General features: G+C 43.1%; 2 non-coding genes across 2 annotated transcripts; one reads left to right on the plus strand and one right to left on the minus strand.

The window, feature by feature from the left end:
* Positions 1-7,285: 7,285 nt before the first annotated feature.
* Positions 7,286-7,358, minus strand: TRNAV-CAC (transfer RNA valine (anticodon CAC)). The gene has a single exon. It is a non-coding gene; the product is annotated as a tRNA-Val (tRNA).
* A 4,563-nt stretch (positions 7,359-11,921) lies between these two features.
* TRNAE-UUC (transfer RNA glutamic acid (anticodon UUC)) lies at positions 11,922-11,993 on the plus strand. The gene has a single exon. It is a non-coding gene; the product is annotated as a tRNA-Glu (tRNA).
* Positions 11,994-16,532: the final 4,539 nt, after the last annotated feature.

Genomic DNA, 16,532 nt, shown 5'->3' on the forward strand with positions numbered 1-16,532 from the left:
GATGAGTTGTCTTCGGGGATGGTTCCTGTCCTGTGCCAACAGAAGGTTTGGGGACCATGACCGCCGGGATTCCTCTAGTCTCAGTCAGACCATTAAGTATGGTCTTTTTATGAGAATTTGTGGTCTGCATCCCACTGATCTCCTGCTCCTTCAGGGGTTCTCTGTTGTGCTCCCTGTCACGGCAGTCATCGATTGTGGCCGGGCACCAACTAGTTCTTCTGGTCTCAGGATGAGGTAGGTCTCTGGTTCATGTGGCCCTTTCTGTCTCTTGGGCTCTTAGTTGTCGTGTGACCTTGGTGTTCTTCATTCTCCTTCGCTTCAGGTGGGTTGAGACCAATTGATGCATCTTAGATGGCCGCTTGTTAGCATTTAAGACCCCAGACGCCACATTTCAAAGTGGAATGCAGAATGTTTTCATAATAGAATTATTTTGCCAATTGACTTAGAAGTCCCCTTAAACCATGGTCCCCAAACCCCCACCCTTGCTCCGCTGACCTTTGAAGCATTCATTTTATCCCAGAAACTTCTTTGCTTTTGGTCCAGTCCAACTGAGCTGACCTTCCATGTATTGAGTGTTGTCCTTCCCTTCACCTAAAGCAGTTCTTAGCTACTAATTAATCAGTAAAAAACCCTGTCCCTCCCTCCCTCCCTCCCTCCCTCCCCCCCGTAACCACAAAAGTATGTGTTCTTCTCAGTTTTTACTATTTCTCAAGATCTTATAATAGTGGTTTTATACAATATTTGTCCTTTTGCCTCTGACTAATTTCGCTCAGCATAATGTCTTCCAGGTTCCTCCATGTTATGAAATGTTTCACAGATTCGTCACTGTTCTTTATCGATGCGTAGTATTCCATTGTGTGAATATACCACAATTTATTTACCCCATTCATCCGCTGATGGACACCTTGGTTGCTTCCAGCTTTTTGCTATTGTAAACAGAGCTGCAATAAACATGGGTGTGCATATATCTGTTTGTGTGAAGGCTCTTGTATCTCTAGGGTATATTCCGAGGAGTGGGATTTCTGGGTTGTATGGTAGTCCTATTTCTAACTGTTTAAGATAACGTCAGATAGATTTCCAAAGTGGTTGTACCATTTTACATTCCCACCAGCAGTGTATAAGAGTTCCAATCTCCCCGCAGCCTCTCCAACATTTATTATTTTGTAATTTTTGGATTAATGCCAGCCTTATTGGAGTGAGATGGAATCTCATTGTAGTTTTAATTTGCATTTCTGTAATGGCTAATGATCGAGAGCATTTTCTCATGTATCTGTTAGCTGCCTGAATATCTTCTTTAGTGAAGTGTGTGTTCATATCCTTTGCCCACTTCTTGATTGGGTTGTTTGTCTTTTTGTGGTTGAGTTTTGACAGAATCATATAGATTTTAGAGATGAGGCGCTGGTCGGAGATGTCATAGCTGAAAATTCTTTCCCAGTCTGTAGGTGGTCTTTTTAGTCTTTTGGTGAAGTCTTTAGATGAGCATAGGTGTTTGATTTTTAGGAGCCTCCAGTTATCTGGTTTCTCTTCGTCATTTTTGGTAATGTTTTGTATTCTGTTTATGCCTTGCGTTAGGGCTCCTAGGGTTGTCCTTATTTTTTCTTCCGTGATCTTTATCGTTTTAGTCTTTATGTTTAGGTCTTTGATCCACTTGGAGTTAGTTTTTGTGCATGGTGTGAGGTATGGGTCCTGTTTCATTTTTTTGCAAATGGATATCCAGTTATGCCAGCACCATTTGTTAAAAAGGCTATCTTTTCCTCAATTAACTGACACTGGGCCTTTGTCAAATATCAGCTGCTCATACGTGGATGTTTTTATATCTGGGTTCTCAATTCTGTTCCATTGGTCTATGTGCCTGTTGTTGTACCAGTACCAGGCTGTTTTGACTACTGTGGCTGTATAATAGCTTCTGAAATCAGGTAGAGTGAGGCCTCCCACTTTCTTCTTCTTTTTCAGTAATGCTTTGCTTTTTTTGCTTATCCGAGGCTTCTTTCCCTTCCATAGGAAATTGGTGATTTGTTTCTCTATCACCTTAAAAAATGACATTGGAATTTGGATCGGAAGTGCGTTATATGTATAGATGGCTTTTGGTAGAATAGACATGTTTACTATGTTAAGTCTTCCTATCCATGAGCAAGGTATGTTTTTCCACTTAAGTATGTGCTTTTGAATTTCTTATAGTAGAGCTTTGTAGTTTTCTTTGTATAGGTCTTTTACATCCTTGGTAAGATTTATTCCTAAGTATTTTATCTTCTTGGGGGCTACTGTGAATGGTATTGATTTGGTTATTTCCTCTTCGGTGTTCTTTTTGTTGATGTAGAGGAATCCAAGTGATTTTTGTATGTTTATTTTATAACCTGAGACTCTGCCAAACTCTTCTATTAGTTTCAGTAGTTTTCTAGAGGATTCCTTAGGGTTTTCTGTGTATAAGATCATGGCATCTGCAAATAGAGATAATTTTACTTCCTCCTTGCCTATCCGGATGCCTTTTATTTCTTTGTCTAGCCTAATTGCCCTGGCTAGGACTTCTAGCACGATGTTGAATAAGAGCGGTGATGAAGGGCATCCTTGTCTGGTTCCTGTTTTCAAGGGAGATGCTTTCAGGTTCTCTCCATTTAGAGTGATATTGGCTGTTGGCTTTGCATAAATGCCCTTTATTATGTTGAGGAATTTTCCCTCAATTCCTATTTTGGTGAGAGTTTTTATCATAAATGGGTGTTGGACTTTGTCAAATGCCTTTTCTGCATCAATTGATAAGATCATGTGGTTTTTGTCTTTTGTTTTATTTATGTGATGGATTACATTAATGGTTTTTCTGATATTAAACCAGCCTTGCATACCTGGTATAAATCCCACTTGATCGTGGTGAATTATTTTTTTGATATGTCGTTGAATTCTATTGGCTAGAATTTTGTTGAGGATTTTTGCACCTATGTTCATAAGGGATATAGGTCTGTAATTTTCTTTTTTTGTAATGTCTTTACCTGGTTTTGGTATCAGGGAGATGGTGGCTTCATAGAATGAGTTGGGTAGTATTCCGTCATTTTCTATGCTTTGAAATACCTTTAGTAGTAGTGGTGTTAACTCTTCTCTGAAAGTTTGGTAGAACTCTGCAGTATAGCCATCCGGGCCAGGGCTTTTTTTTTGTTGGGAGTTTTTTGATTACCGTTTCAATCTCTTTTTTTGTTACTGGTCTATTTAGTTGTTCTAGTTCTGAATGTGTTAGTTTAGGTAGGTAGTGTTTTTCCAGGAATTCATCCATTTCTTCTAGGTTTGCAAATTTGTTAGAGTACAATTTTTCGTAAAAATCTGATATGATTCTTTTAATTTCAGTTGGTTCTGTTGTGATGTGGTCCTTCTCGTTTCTTATGCGGGTTATTTGTTTCCTTTCCTGTATTTCTTTAGTCAGTCTAGCCAATGGTTTATTAATTTTGTTAATTTTTTCAAAGAACCAGCTTTTGGCTTTGTTAATACTTTCAATTGTTTTTCTGTTCTCTAATTCATTTAGTTCAGCTCTAATTTTTATTATTTGTTTTCTTCTGGTGCCTGATGGATTCTTTTGTTGCTCACTTTCTATTTGTTCAAGTTGTCGGGACAGTTCTCTGATTTTGGCTCTTTCTTCTTTTTGTATGTGTGCATTTATCGATATAAATTGGCCTCTGAACACTGCTTTTGCTGTGCCCCAGAGGTTTTGATAGGAAGTATTTTCATTCTCGTTGCATTCTATGAATTTCCTTATTCCCTCCTTGATGTCTTCTATAACCCAGTCTTTTTTCAGGAGGGTATTGTTCATTTTCCAAGTATTTGATTTCTTTTCCCTAGTTTTTCTGTTATTGATTTCTAGTTTTATTGCCTTGTGGTCTGAGAAGATGCTTTGTAATATTTCGATGTTTTGGACTCTGCAAAGGTTTGTTTTATGACCTAATATGTGGTCTATTCTAGAGAATGTTCCATGTGCGCTAGGAAAAAAAAGTATACTTTGCAGCAGTTGGGTGGAGAGTTCTGTATAAGTCAATGAGGTCCAGTTGGTTGATTGTTGTAATTAGGTCTTCCGTGTCTCTATTGAGCTTCTTACTGGATGTCCTGTCCTTCTCCGAAAGTGGTGTGTTGAAGTCTCCTACTATAATTGTGGAGGTGTCTATCTCACTTTTCAATTCTGTTAAAATTTGATTTATGTATCTTGCAGCCCTGTCATTGGGTGCGTAAATATTTAATATGGTTATGTCTTCCTGATCAATTGTCCCTTTTATCATTGTGTAGTGTCCTTCTTTATCCTTTGTGGTGGATTTAAGTCTAAAGTCTATTTTGTCAGAAATTAATATTGCTACTCCTCTTCTTTTTTGCTTATTGTTTGCTTGATATATTTTTTTCCATCCTTTGAGTTTTAGTTTGTTTGTGTCTCTAAGTCTAAGGTGTGTCTCTTGTAGGCAGCATATAGACGGATCGTGTTTCTTTATCCAGTCCGAGACTTTCTGTCTCTTTATTGGTGCGTTTAGTCCATTTACATTCAGCGTAATTATAGATAAATACGTATTTAGTGTTGTCATTTTGATGCCTTTTTATGTGTGTTGTTGACAATTTCATTTTTCCACATACTTTTTTGTGTTGAGACGTTTTTCTTAGTAAATTGTGAGATCCTCATTTTCGTAGTGTTTGACTTTATGTTTGTTGAGTCGTTACGTTTTTCTTGGCTTTTATCTTGAGTTATGGAGTTCTTATACCTCTTTGTGGTTACCTTATTATTTACCCCTATTTTTTTAAGTAAAAACCTAACTTGTATTGTTCTATATCGCCTGGTATCACTCTCCATATGGCAGTTCTATGCCTCCTGTATTTAGTCCCTCTTTTTGATTATTGTGATCTTTTACACATTGACTTCCCTGATTCCCTGTTATGAGTTTTTTTTTTTAATTAATCTTAATTTGTTTTTGTGATTTCCCTATTTGAGTTGATACCAGGATGTTCTGTTTTGTGACCTTGTGTTGTGCTGATATCTGATATTATTGGTTTTCTGACCAAACAATATCCTTTAGTATTTCTTGTAGCTTTGGTTTGGTTTTTGCAAATTCTCTAAACTTGTGTTTATCTGTAAATATCTTAATTTCGCCTTCGTATTTCAGAGGGAGTTTTGCTGGATATATGATCCTTTGCTGGCAGTTTTTCTCCTTCACTGCTCTGTATATGTCGTCCCATTCCCTTCTTGCCTGCATGGTTTCTGCTGAGTAGTCTGAACTTATTCTTATTGATTCTCCCTTGAAGGAAACCTTTCTTTTCTCCCTGGCTGCTTTTAAAATTTTCTCTTTATCTTTGGTTTTGGCGAGTTTGATGATAATATGTCTTGGTGTTTTTCTTTTTGGATCAATCTTAAATGGGGTTCGATGAGCATCTTGGATAGATATCCTTTCGTCTTTCATGATGTCAGGGAAGTTTTGTGTCAGGAGTTCTTCAACTATTTTCTCTGTGTTTTCTGTCCTCCCTCCCTGTTCTGGGACTCCAATTACCCGCAAGTTATCCTTCTTGATAGAGTCCCACATGATTCTTAGGGTTTCTTCATTTTTTTTTAATTCTTTTATCTGATTTTTTTTCAGCTATGTTGGTGTTCATTCCCTGGTCCTCCAGATGTCCCACTCTGCATTCTAATTGCTCGAGTCTGCTCCTCTCACTTCCTATTGCGTTGTCTAATTCTGTAATCTTATTGTTAATCTTTTGGATTTCTACATGCTGTCTCTCTATGGATTCTTGCAACTTATTAATTTTTCCACTATGTTCTTGAATAATCTTTTTGAGTTCTTCAACAGTTTTATCAGTGTGTTCCTTGGCTTTTTCTGCAGTTTGCCTTATTTCATTTGTGATGTCTTGAAGCATTCTGTAAATTAGTTTTTTATATTCTGTATCTGATAATTCCAGGATTGTATCTTCATTTGGGAAAGATTTTGATTCTTTTCTTTGGGGGGTTGTAGAAGCTGTCATGGTCTGCTTCTTTATGTGGTTTAATATGGACCGCTGTCTCCGAGCCATCACTGGGAAACTAGTTTTTCCAGAAAATCCGCTGACTGGGACGCTGGCTCCAGGCTCTGAAAACAATCGCTGCTTCCCCGTATTTGTTCGTTTTCCGTCTCTAAATCTGTGTTTGTTGTTCAGGGTTCGTAGATTGTTATGTACGTGATCGATTCACTTGTTTTTCCGGGTTTCTCTTGCAAGAGGGATCCGAGGTAGCGTCTACCTAGTCCGCCATCTTGGCCCCGCCTCCCGGAGTTGCTTTTGCCAAGTGTTTTTCTTTTTTCCACTTTGTTTACTTCTACTATTATTTATTGAAACCCTGGTGGTGTAGTGGTTAAGTGCTACGGCTGATAACCAAAAGGTCGGCAGTTTGAACCCACCAGGCGCTCCTTGGAAACCCTGCGTGGCAGTTCTACTGTGTCCTATAGGGTCGCTATGAGTCGGAATCGACTCAACATCAACAGGTTTGGTTTTGGTATTACTTATTTAACCCTTTCCATATACTTTGGAAATTAAGTTGAGTATATGGTTTTATGGACAAAAAGAAAGTTGTAATCACCATTAGCTATCTGTTTACAATCCCTCGTTCTGTGTCTTTAGCAACCCTGACTTACACTCCCATTAATTTCAGAAATCCCAGGAAATGGCAGCGGTTCCCACCGTCCTTCATAAAATCGCCACCACAGAATGCTTGGAGGATGCAAGGACAGTTCCCATAAGTCTATTTCTCACAGACTTGTTGAAGGTTATGTCTTCCTGATAATACCTGGGGCTATAGATGTGGGTGAATGAACATGTCTTACATGGTAAATTTACTGTAGCTTTCTAATCCCCCTGAGGCTTTAGATATTTTCCACTACAAGAAATGTATCAAAGACGTTGTGCCATTTCAAGTTCATTTACTGTAGGCCTCCTTTGGGTGCAAGTTTACAGTGAACTGGTTCAAGTGAACAATGTAGAATTGCTGACAACTGCTCAAACTAATACAGTGGCTCCAGAATTTCTACCTAGTGCACCTGTATCAATCAGTAAACCTAGCCGTATCCATCACTATATTCCTTCCGCCCTGCTTCTACTCCCTTAGGATCCATTTCCATAGACGAACCCTAGGATTTAGGTTCATATAAAGTGACAAAAACCTTGCAGTACTTCTGGCGGTATTGCACCTTCCTACGGGTCATCACAGTTTGTGCATTTCCCTCTGGGACTTTCCGGGACTCGTGTCTGATTCTAGATCTAAAGCAATGGGGAAAAGTAGCAATGGGCTCTGAGGAGTAAAACAAGCAACTGTTTCCGCCCGGTTTCGAACCGGGGACCTTTGGCGTGTGAGGCGAACGTGATAACCACTACACTACGGAAACCCTGAGGTTCACATAATCTAAGGAACATCCATGAAAACTCTATGGTGGCCTTCTTGACCTTTTGTGACTTTCAATGTACCAAATTCAATCCCATTTCGAAATTGGACTGGCAGCAGCAAAGTCCTGGAAAGGGCCTCAGTAAGCACCAAGCGAACCAAGGCTCACTGCATTTGCCTTGACTGGTCATTTCTCTCAAGACTTAGCTTTAACGCCTTTCTTATCTCTTTCTCTTGTTCCTGCCACTTCAGTTTGCTTTTGATGTGAGATGTCAAATCCAGCGTGTGGGGCCCCATGGTCCTTGTTTCCAGGGTAGGCGAGGGACCCTAAGCCAGGGCATATCGGGAGTCTCAGTCTCCTTTGCCTGAAGGGTTCCCTCGGTGCTTCCTGAGGCCGTTTACTTCTTCAGTGTCAGCCTGTGGAGAAGGTTCAGGTGATAGAAGAGAACAAAGAGAACCTTTACAACTCTCTGGAACTAAAACTCACATAAAGCATGTCTAGTTTGGTGCCCCGCCTCCCAAGAACCAGACGAGAATTGTGTCCTGGTCTCCCATCTGACTTAACGCAGAGAAATGAGGTCTGGCTTAGGTACTCAGTAATGAAGTCTTCCTGTCATTTTTTTGTTTTTTTTCTCCTTAAAGGCTGTTGGCAAACGCTTAACCCTTCAGGAAAAGAAACCTGTTTTAGCCCGCCTTCTAAACAGGGACCCTTCCCGCCTGAGCCGAACGTGATAACCACTACCCTACGGAAACCACGTGACTGAGCTAGCCTAAGAATTTGTCCAGGAAAATCGTAAGCCCTGCAGTCTCCAAGTACTTTGGCTTGCAACATCCGAAATTCAACTACATTTGAAATTCCACTGCCAGCAGCTGGAAAAAGCCCTCGGGGAAAACACCAACAATCCCTTCAGGCAAAGGAACCTGTGGCTTCCCTTAGACCTTAAAGTAGTTTTCTGCACCTATCCCGGAATTTTTTTTTTTTTTTTATCCCGGAAGCTAGGACTTCGGGAGGGGGAGTGGGGTGGGGTGCTCCACCGAGGTTCAGGAGCCCAAATTTCGCTAGAGCTCCCATTTCCAGAACTAAGCTCCTCTCGGGCTCTCCAGCTCCCCACAGCCCAGGAGCTGTGAAGGCTCTCACCCTGGGGCTTCGGACCAGCGCCTCGGTGGCCCCTTTAAGGGCACTGATGTTCCAGACAAATGATCCGTGTTTCCATGAAAAGATGTTCAATGTCATTACTCCTTATTCATCCCCCCACTTGGTGTTAGTTGCCATGGAGTTGATTAGGACTCATGACCATCTCATGAGTGCAGTGCAGAGCTAACTGCTCCATAGGGTTCTGAAGGCTGTGACTTGGTGGTGCACTGGCTAAAGCGCTCGGCTGCTAACTGAAAGGTCAGCAGTTTGGACCACCAGCCCCTCTGTGGGAGAGAGATGTGGCGGCCTGCTTCTGTAAAGATCACAGCCTCGGAAAGCCTATGGGGCAGCTCTACTCTGTCCTGTAGGGTCGCTATGAGTCAGAATTGACTAGATGGCAATGGCTTGGAGTTTTGGATCTTTCAGGAGCAGATCGCCAGACTTGCCTTCCGAGGCGCCTCTGCGTGGGTTCCAACCACAAACCTTTCAGTTAGTAGTCGAGTGCTCAACCTTTTGGCATAAACCAGAAAACAAGCATTGCTGAGGATGTGGAAAATTGGAACCCTCACCCATTGCTGGTGGGATTGTAAAATGGTTCAGCCTCTGTGGAAATTCGTTTGATGGTTCCTCAAAACAGTTAACCATAGAATTCCCAAATGACCCAACACCTCCATTACTAGGTATATACCCCCAAAGAATTGAAAGCAGAAAGGCAAACAGATCCTTGTACACCAATGCTCATTGCAGCATTATCCACAAGAGCCAAAAGGTGTAAACAACCCAAGTGTCCATCAACAGAGGAGTGGATAAACAGAATGTGGTATATCCATACAGTGGAATATTATTCAGCCATAAAGAGAAAGGAGATCCTGATATATGTTAAGACATGGATGAACCTAGAAAAATTATGCTGAATGAAATAAGCCAGACGAAAAAGGACAAATATTATATGATCCCACCTACTTGGAATCTCTAGAACAGCAAATGCATAGAGGCCAAAGTTTACTAATGGTTACCAGGGGCAGGTGGGAGGGAAAAGGCAGGAATGACTGCTTAAGGGGCGCTGGATTTCTGTTAAGGGTGATGAAAAACTTCGGGAACGGATAGTGGTGATGGTTCCACAACATGGTGAACCTAAGCACTGTCATTAAATTGTGCACATAAAGCGGTTGAAATGGCACGTGTTTTGTTTCCTATTTTATCACACACACTCAAAATGATCCAGACTTCCCGTCCACCCAGGAACAGTAGAACCCTCCCTGCAGGCCCTGCCGCGTACTCTCCCTGGGGCCTGACCTGCGCTCTCTCCTCTCAAGCCCTTTTGCCTCAGCACCTCTCCACTGCGCGGCTGGATTTCAGTCCACTACTTTACATCACGCCTTCATGTTTTAGCCGTGCCTTATTTTTTAGCAAAGGCTAAAACATGTGTCTTAGGACATTTGGCTCTTTGAAAATATCGAACAACCAACACATACCAAGCCAGCCTTGAAGGCCTGCACTGGATTCCTTTGGACACCGGACCAAGAAGCCGAGTATAAACCGCAGGACCCAGGGGAAGCTCATGCAGAATTCACAATCGCTTGATTTCTTCCTCCTCACTCTTGGAGATTCTTTTTCAAGGGAAGTTTTATTTCAATACTGGAAACTCATCTTCGTTTGCCTTCTTTATTTTTCTGCTCAACAGATCATGGAGTGCGAAAGTTAACGGAGGTGGTTTGCGCAGGTTTTTCACCTTCGCCTCAGGGCAACCGCCAATGGGCAAAGAGTTTCTGTAGCTCACAGGCTTTAATGTTATTCTCCATAGGGTTCCCTTTAGAAATCAAGTTAAAAAAAAAAAATTGGTGGGCAAGAATGTGCCCTTTTCTCCTGCAGTTGCTGCTCTAGGTGCTGAGGTTACCGCTCTGCCTTCACACCCGAAGTTCAAGTGCTCCCCCACCCTGGGGAGGGCGCAGATTCCTTGCTCACTGGAAACCAGGACTCGGTCCTCGACTTTGTTTTTTGGCTCAGAGTGGAGACGGGGACACAACTGGACTACCTTAAGCTCTTCAGGGACCTGCGACCCTGTTCCAGAGGAGGCTGACTTCCCAGAAGCTTTAGTTCAGGAAATTTCATAACGTGCATTTCCCCTTCCCTTCTGGATCAATCTCCCGCCTTCCCGCCCACCCAGAGGAGAGGGTTCACCGCCTTTCTGTCGGGTCTCGACCCTTTGGGATCCGTCCTGAATTGGACAAAGAGGGCGGTTGTCCATCTCTTACACAGAGGGGAGAGAAGAGAAGGCTACTGGAGAACCACAAACTCACCGCCTACGCCCTCACAAACTGCACACCTGGGCGCGCGCACTTCAAGACAGGAAAAACAGCGCCTTCGGAAGCTTCTCTGCAGGAGGAACCCGAAGGGGGTTGGTTTCTTAACCTGGAGAGAGGAGAGGAGCGGAGGGGTCCCAGGCATGTCCGCAACTCTTCAAGACAGGCCAGAAACAGGCTGATTTTGAGAGACAGAGCCAAAGCAAAGGGGCAAATGCAGCAGAACCCCACGCCCGGAAATTAAGGGTCTCGAACCCTAAGGTCTGAGCGAGCCGAGGGCTACGCCTTAAATTGACCTCCCGCCTTTATCAGGAAAGTCGTCGGTGCAAATTCAGAGCTCAGGAAAGGGAGGGACTGCGTAGACCCACGTCCACATTTGACGGACAAAAGCCAAAAGATCCGTTGCAGTCGAGTCTATTACGACTCACAGCTAGCACAGTGGAACAGCCCCATAGGGTTTCCACGGAGCGGCTGGTGAATTCGAGCTACCGACTCTTCGTTATACCACCAAAGAGAACACGTAAATCCCTGAGTAATTAGATGTGGGGTCTGAGGAAAAGACCATCGCCAAGGAGAACTCGCAGTTTTTTGCCTGAGCACGGGGAAGGATGGAGTGGCCATCAACAAAGAAGGGGAAGTGGCAGGGGCAGAGGACTTTAGGGGGAAAATCCGGAGTTCAATTCGGGGTCCCGGGGCCCTGGTTCCAAGAGTTATTCATCCAGGCTGCCTCTGTTTCGGCATCCGTCTGAGCCCTTTTTGATATTGGAGTTCTTGGGGGCTCGTGCTCGGCCTCCTTCCCACCCTGGGCGCTTCCTCCCTGCAGGCTTGTCCCTTGCGCTGGACCCGGCCACCGTCTCTCCACACGCTGCCGCGCGCAAAGGCGCATCTCTAGGTCAGGTCTAAGGTGCGGCAGGGCAGAGCCGCCTCGCTCCGAAACTTGGGAAGACCTGACAGTGCTCGGCGTGTGGCAGGCTGTCTTGCGTTTTGGATAAAGCGAGGCGGAAAGGGCCTTGGGGGAGGATCGCTGAAGGAGAGGGCAGCATCCAGGACGGTAGGCGTCCAGGCTTCCCCGAGTTGGGTGCAAAGAGATGTACGGTCTGGAGGCCAGAGATAAGAGGTCTCTGGGAGTTCCCTGGTGGTCTAGTGGCTAGGATTCGGCGCTTTCACCGCTGCGGCCCGGGTTCGATTCCCGGTCAGGGAAAGCTGTTTTGCGACATCTCCCCTCCGCGGGAATCTTCTTTAGCACTGTTTGATGCAGAAGAGTCCCCAGCATGGCCCAGGCTTGGAGAGGTGAGAGGCGATGAGCAGCTCTTCAGCGGCTTGGAGCCCCCAACAGCTGTATCCTACTCTGGGCCACTAGGAAACATCACCGCTCCTGTGGTCCTCATCTTTCAGAATGTTCATCTCAAGAGAACAAAGTAAAACCTGGTACAAGAGCTCCCAATCTTCCTTTTCAAAACAATTATAAACATAAAAAAGTTGAAAGAGTAGTGTCTTTATGTATTCTTCATGTCCATTTACCAATGAACATTTTCCACATTTGCTTTGTCCATGCCTCCGTATATATGTATTTGCTACCCCATTTCAGAGTAACTTGCTGATATCTCAAAACCCTTTGGCAATATCCCTCTAAACCAGCCTCTTAGGGACTTTTCCTCTTTGTCCTGTCAATGAGGCCCTCCTTGCCGCTTCAGCATAAACTCTCAGGTGTGACCTGGAGCCCCTCCAGAAATTGCAAAGACTCTAGTCACTGGGAAAATCTCAGGTGTTTAGAGATTACCTCTCAGAAACCAGGGGAAAAGTCCAAATCCTTTGAGTAAAAATTAATTGTATACTCCACAGACATGGTCTTTCGCCCCTACTTTTATCCCCTGGAAAGGTCCAGAAGACACTACCTTCAACAAGGCTGTGAGAAATAGATCCTACAGAACTATTTTCACATTCTCAAAGAACTCTGTGGTGGCTAATTTATGAAGGACAGTGGGAACTGCTACCATGGAACTGGGATCATTGAAATGAAGGGGGATGATAGCAAGACGGCATTGGAAGGGCCATGTCACAATATTTAAGCCTAAAAGACAAGGTGACCTTACTTCCTACATTGAATACACAGCTGAAGCAGTAATCAGAATGGTCTGTCCATCAAACCTCTTTGGCATGAACTCCTTGGTCAGTGTCTCTAGAAATGCAATAGATGGGCAACTTACTTGATTTGTATAAGCAGAAACACCCTAGGTCTGGTGAACATTATCTGACTTGAATCACAGTAATAGACAGCCTCAGACCCTCAGACCCTCAACAAATTCACAAGCACAGACTCTTCGAACAAAAAAGAGGTAGATCCCCTCAAGGAAGAACCTGTTTATACAGTCAGAAAGAAATTGTCTCAGGCCTTTAGCTAAATGGTATTCTCCCACCAAAGTTACCTGAGTAAAATGACCTCTTATTAAATATCATTTAACACTAGAATATTTGGAATTTACACCATAGTACTATAAACACCTAGGTGTGTTATTAGCTCATTTTCATAATAAAAAATATTTCAGAAGGCTTGTCATCAGGGTTGATCATCAGTGAAACCAGAATGAGGCAAATTTAGAATATGAACATCTATTTGACTTCGACTGTCATGAGATTTACCTTCCTAGGAAGCAAAAGTAGAGTAGATAAATGTATATTTAAACAGGACTTAACACTTTTTAGAGGAGTAGATGAAATTATTTATAGGCTGTTTTAGCTACCAGTTGGGAAAACTATTAAGGTAATCACTGGGCTTGTAACATGTGGTGGTTAACGTTGTGTGTCAGCTTGGCTGGGCCATGATTCTCACTGGTTTGTCAGTTACATAGTGATGTAGTCATCCTGCATGATGTGATCTGATATGATCAGCCAATCAGTTGTAAGGGAATTTTCCTGGGGAGTGTGGCTTGCATCCAATATATGTATAGAAGTTTTGGGAAAGCTTAGTCGATTGCTTTGCATCCTGTGTCCAACTGGTTATCATCTGACCTCTATTTCTTTGAACTTTAGCCAGCAGCCTGATTCCTTTCCTGCCAAACTTGGATTCCTCGGCCCCTGCAGGTACGTGAGAAGGGAGAAGTCTCCAACCTGATGTCTGACCCATGGACTTGGGACTTGTTTGCTCTACAACCATGTGAGCAATTTACTTGACATAAAGCTCTCTCTCTATGTATACATATACATAGGAATATGTACATGCGTACATACACACATGAACACACATACACATTCGTACATACGCTCCACTAGTTTTGCTTCTCTTGAGAACCTGGCCCAAGACACTTGGTACTGAGAGTGGTTCCAGAGAAACAGAATCATAAGGATGAGTTTTCTCAAATGGTTCTCAAGTTTGACTAGTCCTAAAAGTGCTGACGACTCTACCTCCAGTGTAAAAAGGGTGCTGCTAATCCATGGCAAGATGTGGCAATTTTAACATGCCAAATATCATCAGAAATAGATCAAGTATTGGTGAGAAGGGAATCTTTGGGTGATCACATGTTTGGAAATTTTCCACAATTTAGTGAGGAAATAAGGAAGCTGGTTGGTTGGTCCTACTTTCATTAGACAAAGTGGTGAGAGAGATGAGCTCAGGGCTTCAGAGTCACATACAAGCGCCTCATAAAATACCTCAAAGTTGCAACTTGTGCCCTGAAAGAAAGCCTTATTTCTTGTAGTAACAGAGCTGATATTGGTGAAAATCTAACGCAGAGTCTTATTGTAACAGTGTGTGAATAACAATGTAATTGACTTCCCAACCTCGAATGGTGTATGAAGTTAAAGCGAGGCCATTGATTGAGGAGAAATGAGACCCCGAAACTTGGAATGGGAACATATGGGCAGATAATCAGGCAGCTGGGGACACTGAGGCTCTAAATTCTGTTGAATCACTGCTGTCAGGAGAATCAGCACTCTTTCTCCCATCTGAAGAGATTACTCCATCTTTTTTTGCTAAGCCACCAAAACAAATAAAACAAACAAACAAAAAAAACATTTCCAGCTAGTAGGGAGATTCTGACTCCTAGTGACCCCATACAACAGAATAGAACTACCCCATAGGGTTTCCAAGAAGCTTCTGGTAGATTTGAACTACTGGTCTTTTGGTTAGCCACCAGCTCTTAACAACTATGGCACCAGGGTTTCAGCAAAGCCACTGCCCTCCAGTATAATGGTTATACCTTCCACCTCATCTGAGAAGATTAACACAAATGTGTCTGAAGAGTGTTTGAGATATCACCTGAGGCGGCACCTGGTGCCTTGCCTGAGGCCTCAGCTTAGGCAGATGCCTTTCAAGACATTTCTGAATATTCCCAAGACTCACCCCCACTACCCATTTTTCTTCTAGGTCTATATCTAGACTTAAGTCCCAAAAGGTGAAATGAAAAGTGTGACCGAGGAGGAGGCACGCCACACTCCAAAGGAACTGCTTGACTTTCCTAATATGTACAAACAGAAACCTGGGGAATATGTGTGAGAATGGCTATTAAGGATGCGGGATAATGGTGCAAGGAACATAAAGATGGATGAGTCGGAGTTTATTAATATGGGCCCACTAAGCACAGATTCTTCATTCAGTGTTTCTGCTCAAGAGGTTAGGAAAAGATCTAATAGATTATTTGGTTGGTTGGTGAAGTATGGATTGCTTGGTGGCCAACAGTAAATTAAGTTGAAGTACAAGACCTGCCTGGTATACTGTAGAAGAAGGTATTCAAAGGCTTAGGGAAATTGGCAAGTTAGAGTGTATTTATCAGGTTAGACCCATAAGCCCACACATGGAGTGCCAGAGGACACACCATTTGCCACAACTGTGAGAAACAAATTTGCTAAGGGGGTCGCAGTATTCTTGAAGACTGCTGTGATTGCCCATTTATGTGAGTAAGCGTGGACAGTGAGGACTGCCCTAACTGAATTAAAACACCTAACTCCAGTGGGGCTGATTGGACCCCGTGGTGTTAGGGGCCAAGTGACAGGACTCAATTGACAAAGACAAGGTGGGAGTTGATAGTGTTTACTACAATGGACAGCAGAGACAAAGCATTAATCAGAATAGTCTGACTTGTATGAAATTACGGTGTTGGCTAATGAGTCAAGTGTCCTAGGCGTGAAATAGACAAGAAATCTCCTAAATGTTTACTTGATCTCTACAAGTGGAAGAATTCAAGGTCAAGTGAACAGTAATCTATCTTGAATCACCAGAATAGAGAGCTGCAGCCTCTCAATCAATTCCCAGCCTAGAGCTAGTTTACCGAACCACAACCCCTTGAATGAAGGGGAAGCCAGGTCCCCTTGAGTAAAGACCACCTACGCTACCAAAACTTTATACTGTGAAATTTCTCCCAGCCTTCCCCAAAGTGATCTACAGGATTTTATGAGAGTGACTGTTCACTGGGGAAAGGAAATAATCAGACTTTTCTGGCATTACTGGATACTGGGTCTAGACGCACGCTAATTCCAGGAGACCCAAAACATCACTGAGGCCCACCAGTCAGAGTAGGGGCATATGAAGGTAAGATTCTTATTGCACTCTTAGCTCAGATTCGTCTCACAGTGGGTCTGGTGTGTCCGTAAACGCATCCTGTAGAGATTTCCCCAGTTCCAAAATGCATAATCAGAAGAGATTTACTCAGCAACTCCCAGAACCCCCACACTGGATATGTGACAAGAGGAATAGGGGCTCTCAGGGTACGAAAAGCCAAGACGAGGCCAATAGACCTGCCCCTAT

The sequence above is a fragment of the Elephas maximus genome, chromosome 3, assembly GCF_024166365.1.
Source record: "Elephas maximus indicus isolate mEleMax1 chromosome 3, mEleMax1 primary haplotype, whole genome shotgun sequence".
NCBI classification, from domain to species: domain Eukaryota; kingdom Metazoa; phylum Chordata; class Mammalia; order Proboscidea; family Elephantidae; genus Elephas; species Elephas maximus.